Below are 12,893 nucleotides of genomic sequence, written 5' to 3'. Positions count from 1 at the left end.
AAGAACTTCTCCTAGCTTTAGAACTGGAATATTAAGATGTAAAAGGATCTTTAAAGCATTTATTACTTCTTCATGACAGCAAATATAAGTTTTGAGGACAGGGAATTGGCATGTGGAGCTTAATGGTAGGAAAGAAAAAAAATGCAAAGAAAAATACCTCTTAAGAATGGTGACAAGATTTTTCTAGGCAATACTCAGCCTGAGGACAGTTTCTCCCCCTAAATTCAAAAAGGTCTTCAATATTCCTTCCATTTAACCTGCAGAACAAAAGATATTTGAAAAAGTTATTCAAAGACTGAAAGGATTTTACAGAACACATTAACTGTAAAGTGGATTTTTGTATCTTGAGATTTTAACTTGCTACTAGTGAAATAGGAAAATAGGAAAAGAACAGCTAAAACCATAAAATACAGTTGATCAAAAACTGTACTCAAGGTATAAACTCTTTATATTATAAGGAATAGATATGAAGCAGTTTCAGAGAATCTTTATAATTAGCATATCATTTCTGATATTACCATAGAGCAGTGTGGTTCAGCATAGAAAGGAGAAATAGTCAAGAAGAATTAGAGAGGGAAAGCAGAACAAGTACAAATAATGAAAAGGATCTTGATTATTCCTAAACCTTCACCATTACTGAAATTGGTAAACTGCTAAATTTCATTACTAAAAATTCATACACACGTTTGGATTTTTATATATGTTCACTCACACATGAGCATGTACATACGTGTGTGAATGTGTGTATGTGGATATAGACAATCCTATGTCTATATCTAGAGGCCTGTTCAGGCATCTATTATCTTTGTTGCCAGAATAACATTAAAGCATACTAATTTTAGGACAAATTGCTATATAATCTGTGAAAAAAGCTGTTTATAGTCAGTGAAAAAGCATGTTTTAAGGTTGAACCAAGACCATAATGGGAGTATAATTTCAAAGAGAATACATTTGAGGTACTTAAGATGTGTATTCAGTAGATTGAAGGGATGCTTGGGTGGCTCAGTTGGTTAAGCATCTGCCTTCAGTTCAGATCATGATTCCAGTGTCCTCGGAATGAACCCCATGTCAGGCTCCCTGCTTAGCAGAGAGCCTGCTTCTCCCTCTCTTCTCTCATGCTCTCTCTTGCTAGCTCTGTCTCTCTCAAATAAATAAATAAATAAATAAACAAATAAATAGATGTATGATCAGTAGAATTGAGAGACTGATCCAGTGTGCATGCTTATGAAGCCTTCATGACTTCCATTTTCCATGTTTTAGAAGCAGATGGCTTAGTAGATATTTGTCTCACATATTTACAATATGCCATTTTGAAATCACAGTGAAATAGATCTCAGTGAATAGGCAATGAGCATATCATTCTGCATAGGATGGGTGGATGCCTGTCTTAAATTATAGCTTTGAGTTCTGGAATTGCTCTAAAATGACACCTTTATTTTAAAAAAATTATTTGAGAATGTGTAACAGTACTGACTCTCTCTATTCCTTAATTTTCTTCTATAACTTCTGAATCTTAAATTTACTTCTTAAAATTCTGAGTACCAGAGATCATAGGATTTACATGAAATATTGAAATATAGGAGTACTTCATATTTTTCTTTGGAGGTCCAACAATTAGTACCAATCATTTTTGGTAGACCAAAGGAAATTTTTTATTTTTCAATACTTTAAAACAGAATCTTCAAATGAATGAGAGTATCATTAGCTTCTTAAAATTAATTCCACTTTTATGTTAAACAAGGCAATTTAATCTTCTACTTAAATATGGACTACAATTTATATAGCATAAAGTATTGGCTGGGTGAAGAAATTACCATAGAAAATTACCTTATTATAAGTAATTACCTTACTTAAACAAATACTTGACTATTTAACTATATTTATAGCACTACTTATATGAAACAAGAAGGACAAATTGATCTATCAATATAAAAATAAGTTTGAATCCTCTATTTGTGAGATTCATCTATTTATTTTCCTTATGGGAAAAGTACTAAATGAAATGGGAAATTGTTATTTTGTATTAAAATGGTGAACATTTAATGGGCTAAATTTTATTAGAAGGGTGAAAGAGAAAAATTTGTGGCTTAGATTTAGTTCCCCAAATATTTCCTTCCTAATTGTCTCAAATAAATCCAATAAAATAAAGGTAATAAAAAGGTTATGAGACATTTTTTAGCAGCAGAAAATTTCAGACAACCCCAACTTTGATCTAGGAAACATATATATAAAATATCTTAAAATATCAAGTCCTTATTAATAAACTGGAACATCAAAAATATATTAAGTCTATAATTTAACTAAAAGAATTTGATAAAGATTAGATTAATAAAGAAAGATGCCAAAATGACTTGGGATTTTTTTTTTACCATTATCAGCAAATTTAATGATGTGATAATCTTACCAAAATTTACAAATGTACTATATATTCATAGAATTACCTTCAGATAGTTTCAGTGCAAAGATATACATATAGTACATTGTGATAATTATTTGTAAAAATAGGAGATGGCATAAGTAAAAAATTTTTAAAAAGACACACGAGGCAGAGTTTCCATGGACACTTCCAACTATACGTGAACCAGGAAAATATATATATATATTTTTTTAACTAAAGTACTGAATGTTAACTTTTCTTCATGTTTGTAAAAAAATATATGTGCAAAGTGTGTTTCTAATTATTCCCTACAGAGCTGGCATAGCTATACCTCAGAGTCTTCTCTAACAAGGTTTGCAGTGTCTGTAAAACTGTCTTCCGTTGGCATTGGGTCTCAGAGAACTTTTAGCAGGGAGAGAAGGTGTTGGAGGTAAAGCCACAGCCTCACTGTCCTCCTGTTTATTCTCCATCTCCGCATAGATTGGATTTTCAAAGTTGATGGTTGGTTTGAGTTTTCATATGAATATATTCCATTTTGTTGCCTGAGTTCCATCAACACTGGGGGAAGTTGGCTTTGTGTCTGGAGCTAATTCAGAAGGGTTTATGGGACTACCGTAATTCTGGTTATCCACATTTCCAGATACAGTCACCTGAGTTGGCTGAACCACTTTGACATCACTGTGCCTGGATGAATACATCGGTTTTTCAAATATTATGGACTGCTTCCCCATCTCCATGGCAAAGTTTTCACTCATCACCATTGAGGGGTCAATAGCAGACTTTTTTTTAATGTTCATGGTTTTTATTTTATTTTTCAATTTTTATTTTTGTTCTCATACAAAGGTTGACATTTTCTACAATAGATATGAGTGTTGAAAAAAAATTCCAAATTTTTTTTTTTTTTTTTTTTTTTTTTGAGTGTGAGGGAGGGAATGAATGAAATTGTATTGCACTATGCTCTGGGCAATCCTTCTCCTTCTCTTTTGCCCATGATTTAATCAAGTAGATATGCAGAGGAAATGGAAGGACTCAGCTCTCAGTTAAAAAAAGCAGAAAAGGAAATGGCAAAGAGAGAAAGTTTTTTCAGATTTCTTTTATTTTAATCTCTTTTTAATTTAGATTGGGTTCATTTATTTGAAACAGACTGGGCCAATGTCCACCCTGAATTCTTGGTCAGCACCACTGATGTCCAAAAGTGCAATATGAAGGATAGGCAGGAGGGATGAGTTATTTGTTTTGTATTCAATAATTGTCTTTCTCTTTTCACTTGTCTTTTTAGAGCAGTGGTCTATAAGAACAGTGTAGGTGAACTTGCTGTTGCCCTCAGCAACCAGGTCAACATTATTGGAGCCTTACAGAATGACAGCCTTTTTCAGATTGCCAGTCTCCTCATCCATGTAGACAATGCTGTTCTTGCAGTGGCAGGTGAGGTTTTGAGACAGTTGGCCAGCAGATGCATGCGAGTTGAGTGGCCATTTCCTCGGTGGTTACTCCTTCAACATTATATTCAAACTGGGTACCACCACTGATAGTTGCTCCTAACCAGTTGTGCTTCTTGACCTTGAAATTTCTGTACCAGTTTTGGGCTGGGATGTTTTCAGGTTGAGCATGGATGCAGGTTTTGCCAGTAGAGAAATCACAGTATACTTTGATAGCATCCGTAGTGTATCCTTGGTTAGGGTCAGTCCAGTAGTAACCACTGCTCCACTCTGGGTGGCTGAGTCTCGAGTGCAAGCTGGGTTCTTCCTAGAACCTTCAGGAGTCAGAGGGGTCTTGATCTGGTCACTGAGGAATTTCGGAGTAGTATCAACTTCATAATCCTTGGGTCTAAGAGAAAGTGGTGAGTGAGGCTGGTCAGCCCTGTGGAAGTCCCCTTAATAAACAGAGTCATAGCTGCCACCACTTGGACCTGGAGGGCCAGTAGGACCGGGGTGGGGGGGGACCAGTAGGGCCAGCAGGACCTTTACTACCCTGAGAGTCACAGATGCCAGCAGGTCCAACTGTACCAGGATATCCAATGGGAACATCTTTGCCAGCAAGGCTGAAAGGATCCAGCGCCCCTAGGACAGGCAAGACCTGTAGAACCAGGTTCACCTTGATTGCCATGTTGATCAGCAAGACCAGGAAGAATCTTGCAGTCCATTGGGTCTCTTTAAGCCGGGAAGACCTCTGGGCCTCTTGTCAACAGACTCTCCCTTATCAACCTCAAACACTTTGTAGGCCACTAGGACCTCTTGGACCAGCAGCACCGATGGGTCCCACATCACCAGTAGGACCAAGTTCATCATGGTTTCCATGTTTGCCAGTGGGATCCACAGAGCCATGAAGACCAGGTGTACCCACAGTGCCAACAGGACCAATGTTGCCAGGGTAACCATGTTCTCCCTTGTGTCCGGGTTGACCATCCTGGCCTGGGGAACCATTCACAGCAGAAAATTTCAGACAACTCCAACCTTGATCTAGGAAACATATGTGTAAAATAGCACCTCCTACTCTTAAGAAATCAAGTCCTTATTAATAAACTGGAAGATCACAAATATTTTGTCTATATTTTAACTAAAGTAATTGATAAAGATTAGATTAATATAGAAAGAAGCCAAGAATGACTTGGGATTAAATTTCAATGATAAAAATAATTAATACTCTCCCCAAATAACCTACTGTGTATTTCCCCTAGTTATAGAGATGTATAATTTAGCTTCTAGCTTCCCAAAGCCTATTGTTTGTTCTGTTCTATCTCTTCTTTGACACCTTTTCTCTATTCTTCAGCCCTTATCTGTTTCTTTCTGTAAAACCATACAAAAAATTTTAATGCCTACCTTGTATTTGTCATTCTTATTTCAGCCTTTTGGGTTTTTTTTTTTTTTGCTTTTTTGCCCTGCCAGGTATAAACTTCTTTAAAACAAGGAGGAAATCATATATCTTCCTCCTCCTCAGAGTCTCCTCAGAGTATTGAACAAAAAATAGGTACCCAATAAATTTTGTTGATTATCATTCATATATTAAAGATTCATCAGAACTAATTGTTTTCTGATGCTAATATATCACTGTCTCACTGTCTGATAACACAGGAGAATAATGTAAACTATGAAAGTAAATTATTAGAAGCAGATGAACCCTGACTAAAGGATTTTTAAAGTAAATTTTTACCATATATTCATGTATTAAAAAAAGAAATGCTAAACATGAAAATAACTTTCAAAGAGCACAGCAGGTGTTAGATAAACCCGGAGGGTTGACAACAACAATTAACAACAAAAAAAGGAAGCATAACTAATAAGAAAAGCAAAAGATGTCTCTATAGGGTATGCCCATTTTCAGATTAACAGATTAAATTCCTCAAAAATAGCACTCTCAATAATCATTTTCTATGGAAAATAAGCAGGTGTGAGCTGAGTCACATTTGCATGCCCATGTGATTTTATATATTTTACATCTGTCTACATAGACTGGGCAATTTATTTAATCAGCTTAAAATTTAAGATTTTATTGTAACCACTCTAAAGATTCTTAAATAGTTATTATATTTCATTGAATAAGACTATTTAACATCATTCATACATTTTTCCCATCAGTCACTAAAAACCTCGGTTATTCTTTCCTTTGAGCAATCTTTGTTACTATGCATTTCTCTCTTCCCACACCCTTAAACATCGCTAAGACTTCTTTCTATTATCTTTGAACAAATACCATTTCCTTTCAGCCTCTGTTACATAATTTCTGCTAGCTGAAGTATTGCCCAATTGATCTGCTTAAAATAACTTTCATCCTGTTAGCAACACTCCCAAATCCCCTCATACATACGCACATAGGCCTTATGTTGATTCTTTCTCACCTATTGCAGTGCATTTTTGTACTTTGGCTTGACTTGCAAAGCTCTTGATAACATAATATTTCATAACTGCTCTAACTTTATTTTTTACTGTCCCAATGTAATACACTATGAACATGTCATGATTCTCTCCACTTCTGTGAATTTATTCAAATACTTTCTTTTTTTATATATAGATTGTTCTTTAGGGTCCATTTCAATTTTGTGATGCTGGTTATGCCTACATTGGCTTTCAGTGATCTTTAACTACTGTGAATAATGACCATACTTATATCTAACAGACACAATTTTATATTTATTTGTTGACTTGTGGTTTTGTACATTTTTCTGCTGTTTAATCATATTATCTATTTTTGTTTAGTTTATATATTTTTCAAAGATAAGTATATTTTCTTATTCTTATTAAAATAGTGTTGGTCACATATATTTAATATATGTGATCTAAATTATATCCATCTTCATATTGTTCAACAATAAAGCATTTGATTATGCCTCTTGTGTATACTACTGAGGCAGGCATTATACAGTAATTTATCCTCCCAAACTCTTTACTTCTATAGCTAGCAGAAATCTATTGCCCCTACTGGCAGATAAGACAACATAAAGTTTCCTCTCTAATATCATGTAATATAAAAAATGAAATATCCCAATAAAATTTCCTACTGTAAAAGTGCTAAAACTCCATATTTAAAGCCAGTTAAATATATAATTAAGTATCAAAAGGAGAGGATTCGTAAGGATATATCTGAGAAAGGACTGTTGTCTAGGATGTTATATGAACACCTAGAACTCAACAATAAAAAGACAAACAATCTAATAAAAATAAATGAGCGGGGGCGCCTGGGTGGCTCAGTGGGTTAAAGCCTCTGCCTTCAGCTCCGGTCATGATCCCAGGGTCCTGGGATTGAGCCCTGCATCGGGCTCTCTGCTCAGCAGGGAGCCTGCTTCCTCCTCTCTCTCTCTCTTCCTGCCTCTCTGCCTACTTGTAATCTCTGTCTGTCAAATAAAAAAATAAAATCTTTAAAAAAAATAAAAAATAAAATAAATAAAAATAAATGAACAATAGAAATGAACACTTGGCATGCAAATGGCCAAAAAGCACATGAAAAACGGATAAGCATTATTAGTCATCAGAAAAGTGAAAATTATAATCTAAATGAGATATCCCTATACAATTATCACAATGATTGAAAATGAAAATATTTTTAACACTAAATGTTGGTGAAAATATGAAATATATTTTTATGGTGGGAATACAATGTGTGTAACCACTTTGAAAGATCTTGCAGCCTTTTAAAAACTGAATATGCCCCATCCTATTATCTAGCTATGCCAACATCATCAGTTTACCTAAAAATTGAAAATATTTCATTCAAAAGATATATATATATATATATATATATATATTTATTTATTTATAGTAGCTTTAATCATAATATCCAAAAGCTATTTTTTATTAAAAAGTCCTGGTGTACCTCAACATGAGAGTGGATAAACAAATAGTATAGATTCATACAACAGAAAACTACTCAGCAATAAAATAAAACAAATCCCCAAAACATGCAACATCACAAATGAATCTCAAAAACATGCTGAATGAAAGAAACCTTATACAAAAGACCAAATATCCTAAAAAAATCCATTTGTGGCATTTCGGAACAAATATAATCTATTTTGAAAGAAAAAGGGATAAAAAGTGATTGTCTCTGGAGGTGGAAATGGAGGCAAATACTGATTGCAAAGAGGAATGAGAAAACTTTCTGTGCAGATGTTTATATTTGGTATCTTAATAACAGGATGCATTACATAGATACCTGCATTTGTTAAAACTCACTTAAAACTTGTGAAAGTTGCTGTATGTAAAATTTACAATTAAAATACAACTATAAACAAATATTGAACTTTATTTAATGGTATGCACGCTGCTGTATTTAAGGCAGAAGTATAGAAATGTCAACAATGTAGTTTTAAATTAAAAGTAAGACCCTTTATGGATGTTGAAATGATTAGATACATGACAAAACAAGCCTACTAAGTTGTTAATAGTAGGATGTAGATGGTGGGTACATGAATATTAACTATAAATTTCTTTTAAATTTAGCCTATGTTTATATGTTAATATACCATAGAGACCAAACATGAATCTAAAGCATCAACTTGGAGAAGTAAGAATGTACATTTAAGTTTGGTATCTGTCCTAAGAGAACCTTCTAAACCTAGGAACCTGAGGCTTTCATTTTACAAATGAGAAGATCGACAGCAGAAAAACCCCTTAGCATATACAAAATGTGGGCGGTGAAGAGGAACATGTGCTACAGTGTCAGTGATAATGTGAATTAGAATAAAAAGAAAAATGTAAGGTTGCACAAAGGGAGTGGTGAGAAAAATTAAATGCTTTGACATTAATTTATGTGAAGGAAGAAGAATTTCTGAAAATTCAAAATAACAAAGTGACTCTATAATATGATGAGGCTCAAATTTATACTATCTACATCATCTGAAACCCATACAGATATTAATGAAAGACCAATGAAGTTAGAGCAAGACTTTGTTTATGGACATCCAGCATGAATTAAAAAAAAAAGTTTTAGGCACTGAGGTTGATGAACAATAAGATGCTGAAAACTACCAGGTCAAGACACAGGAAATGGTAGAACTCAGAGATCTAAAAAAGTGAGCCTAGCATTTGTGACTATTTTACTCTGAGTTAGGAAGACGAATTTGAATTTTATAGTTTGGCAATGGTAACCCTTCTCCAAAATATCTTGTGCCTTAGGTTTCATCCCTGTGGACTACACAAGTAAATAATGTCTTGTATAAAATGCAGCTTACCTTCATGTCATCTGAATGAGCCAGAAGGTCTCAATTCCAGAAATAATATTGAGATAATATGAATAAGTAGTGTTTCCAGTGACCTTGAAAATCAAATGAAAATGTCTGAATAGAAATAGCATCATTTTAAGACTCAAATTGTTTTTTTTAATTAAAAAAACCAAAATTGATAAAAATAACCAGGTACACAAAGCTTTTTGTTTGTTTGTAAATTACTGATTTCAGGTTTCGAACTAGGATTTATAAAACTAAAAAAGCATTACTTTCACCCTAACTACAAGAAATGCTTGAAATCTACAAGTTCACAATTTTTCTTGAATCCATCAGACAACAAAGTTTTCAAGGCAAACACCTGGACTGAAATATAAGAAAAGATAGAAAATGAGCATTGGCTCACTTGTGACAGAGTTTGGAAGAAAGAGACACTAATCATGACATAGATGGACAATAAACATAAGTGGATAGCTAAACTTTTCAGTGAATTACTGAAGGCCAAATGTGGGATAACATGAGAGTAGAATTCCTTGGAGTAGAAGACACAAAGTAGTTAATAGTTATTTATGGTTTTTCCCTATGGCTCACCACCAGGTGCACACAAGGGAGGGACTGGAGAAAAGTTCTTTTCGTGACCTGACCTGGAGAAAGGAATCAGCTCCTGCTGTGGGAGAAGCATGAAGTAGTCAGTGTTGACACCCTTTACCCAAGAACAAAGCCTTTGGTCACTAAGGAGGAATAGCTGACCCTGTTGCCTCAGAGCACCAATAAAGACTCACTGCAGATCAAAGTAGGGAATAGAGAAATGTTTTCATCCCCAAGAAAGGGAAAAACCATCTTGGACCCAGACAATTAGAAAATTTTTTAACGTAATTTCATTTTATTTTATTTTTTTATTTTATTTGAATTTAATTAATTAACATATAGTGTATTAATAGTTCAGAGGCAGAGTTCAGGGATTCATCAGATTCATATAACACCCAGTGCTTATTACATCACATGACCTTCTTAAAGCTAAAATTAACAAGTCAGGAAACAACAAATGTTAGCAAGGTTACAGAGAAAGGGGAACACGATTAGGAATCTTTTAATCCTAGGGGCAATTCAGGTACATTAAAAACCCCCAAAACTGAGACCCAGGAATATAGGACTTGCATAAGTCTGAAGCTATACCAAGAGAATGAAGGAATTACCCTGCACATCACCATCAGACTACCAATCACCAAGTAACAAACAACAGTAGTCTATCTCTGGGAGAGGTAGAACATGGAGAGAGACCCTCTCTGAGGATCAACAAACCACAGAGGACTAAAGTTGAAAGTGGAGCAGGATATATTTTGCTGCTTAACTGTAATTCTTTAGAAAAATAAATAGTATTTATCTCAGTTTTTATTGTTTTACACTTGATATCAGTGTTCAATAAAACAGTAATGAAACATACACAAAAAAAGGTAAAAATATCCCACTGCCCAGAGAAAGAGAGTAAAACAAAACAAAACAATCATACACACACACACACACACACAAAACAATCATACACACACACACACACAATGCACAGATAAGCCATGTGTTGGGACTTTCAGTCAGGGATTTAAAATGACTATGATTGATATGTTGAAGTTTCTAGTGGAAAAGATGAATAACTTGCATGCAGAGATGTGAAATTTCAACAGTGATAGGTAGCATACGATAGGATCAAATAGATATCCTAGAATTACAGCAATATAGTAACAGAAGCAAAGAAAGCCTTTGATGGTTTGTTAAATAAACTTCATATGCCCAGAGAACAATCAGTTGACTTGAATATAAGGCAATCTAATTTGCAAAATGAAACAAAGTGACAGGAAATAATGAAAAAAATAATAATAAAGCACCAAAACCTGTGGGACATTCTCAAATGTTCTAATAGATGGTTAATAGGAATTCAAGATGGAGAAAAGAATGTGAATAAAACAAAAATTAAAAATTAATATCTGACTACAGATCCAAAAATGTCAAAAAATCTTAAGCAAGATAATTTCATAGAATCTCTCTCTCACCCTAAGACAAGGTAAAGAAAAGAAATACACACACGGACACACATACTCAACTCCTATAAATATGTTTACATAACTTAAAACCACCTAAAAGAAAAAAATAATGAAGAAAGGCAAAGAATAAAAAGATACATTACATACGAAAAAAAAAATAAGAATCACAATAGATGTCCCACCTGAAGTCAAGGGAGTAACTTTGTTTGAGTGCTAAATAAAAAAAGACAAGGAAAGGAAAGGAAAGAAAGGAAAGAAAATCTTGTTAATTCAGAACTCTATATTCAGAGAAAATATGAGAAAGACATTTTAAGACAAATAAATACCTACAGAAAATAACTACTAATCTGTACTAAAAGAAATATTAAAGAAAGTTCTTTAGGCAGATGGAATATGATACCAGAAAAAAAAAAAAAAGAAGACAAACACAAAGAAAAAAGAGCCCAGAAATGGTGAAAATAAGGTAAAATAATAAAAGCCCTTCTTTTTAACTTTAATTTCAATCAGTCTAAAAAAAAAATTGTCTAAGTCAGTGAATATCACTAGATATTTTATGGAGATGCAAAGTAAAGTGAATATTTACTATGAAAAACTTTATGGTCACAAATTCAATAATTTGGATGAAATGATCAAATTCCTTGAAAGATACCAAAGACACCAGACATTATTCAAGTCAGAGTAACTAACCTGTATAGTTTTACAATTAGAACTAATTTGAATTCAGAGTAAAATCAGTAAATGCACACAGACACACGCAGACACATTTTTAAGCAAAACATTTCAGTTAGATAGCTTCACAGGTAAGTTCTACCAAATATTTAAGAAGAAAAAATTACTGAATCTACACAAATCCTTCTAGAAAGTAGAAGAGGAGAGAGCACTTTAGTGATCTAGAAGACAAACTGATAGAAAAGAAGGAACAGGAGGGGGTGTGGAACAAACAGCTTAAAATCCATGAACACAGAATTAGAGAAATAAATGATGCCATGAAATATTCCAATGTCAGAATTATTGGGATCCCTGAGGTGGGTGGAGAGAGAGAGAGTACTAGAAGATATATTTGAGCAAATTGTAACTGAGAACTTGCCTAATCTGGGGGAATGAAACAAGCATTTTTGTTCTAGATGCAGAGAGGCCCTCTCCCAAGATTAAGGGAACAGACCAATGTCCCCGCGTGTAACAGTAAAACTTGCAAATCCTATAAACAAGGAAAACATCTTAAGGGCAGTTAAGGGGAAGAGATTCCTTAAGTACAGAAGGAAGAACATCAGATAATGTTAGACCTGTCCACAGAGACCCAGAAAGCCAGAAAGTGCTGGCAAGACATATTCAGGATACTAAATGAGAAAAACATCTAGTCAAGAATATTTTATCTGGCAAGACTCTTATTTAGAATAGATAGAGAGATAAAGAGCTTCCAAAACCATCAAGAACTAAAAGATTAAGTGACCACTAAGTCAGCTCTGCAAGAAATATTAAGGAGGGTTCTATAAAAGGAGAAAGACCTCAAGAGTGATATAGAACAGAAATTTACAGAGACAGTATATAGAAATAAAGACTTCACAGGCAACATGAGGACAATAAAATCACAACTTTCAATAATTACTCTCAATGTGAACAGCCTAAATGCTCCCATAAAATGGCACAGGTTGCAGATTGGATAAAAAGACAGGACCCAGTCATATGCTGTCTACATGAGATTCATTTTGAACCTAAAGATACATCCAGACTGAAAGTGAAGGGATGGAGAGCCAATTTTTCATGCTAATGGATCTCAGAAGAAAGCTGGGGTAGAAAATTAGATTTTAAGGTAAAGAATGAAGTT

General features: G+C 34.0%; 1 pseudogene; it reads right to left on the bottom strand.

Moving 5' to 3' along the window:
• Window positions 1–3,507: 3,507 nt before the first annotated feature.
• The window catches only part of LOC111147744, a 55,613-nt pseudogene continuing 46,227 nt past the window's right edge, over window positions 3,508–12,893 (bottom strand).

This window comes from Enhydra lutris, unplaced genomic scaffold (genome assembly GCF_002288905.1).
Source record: "Enhydra lutris kenyoni isolate GAN:26980312 unplaced genomic scaffold, ASM228890v2 scaffoldscaffold17, whole genome shotgun sequence".
In the NCBI taxonomy this organism is placed as follows: domain Eukaryota; kingdom Metazoa; phylum Chordata; class Mammalia; order Carnivora; family Mustelidae; genus Enhydra; species Enhydra lutris.
Note: the sequence above shows the minus strand (reverse complement) of the source record. Positions and strands in the feature narration are given on the sequence as shown.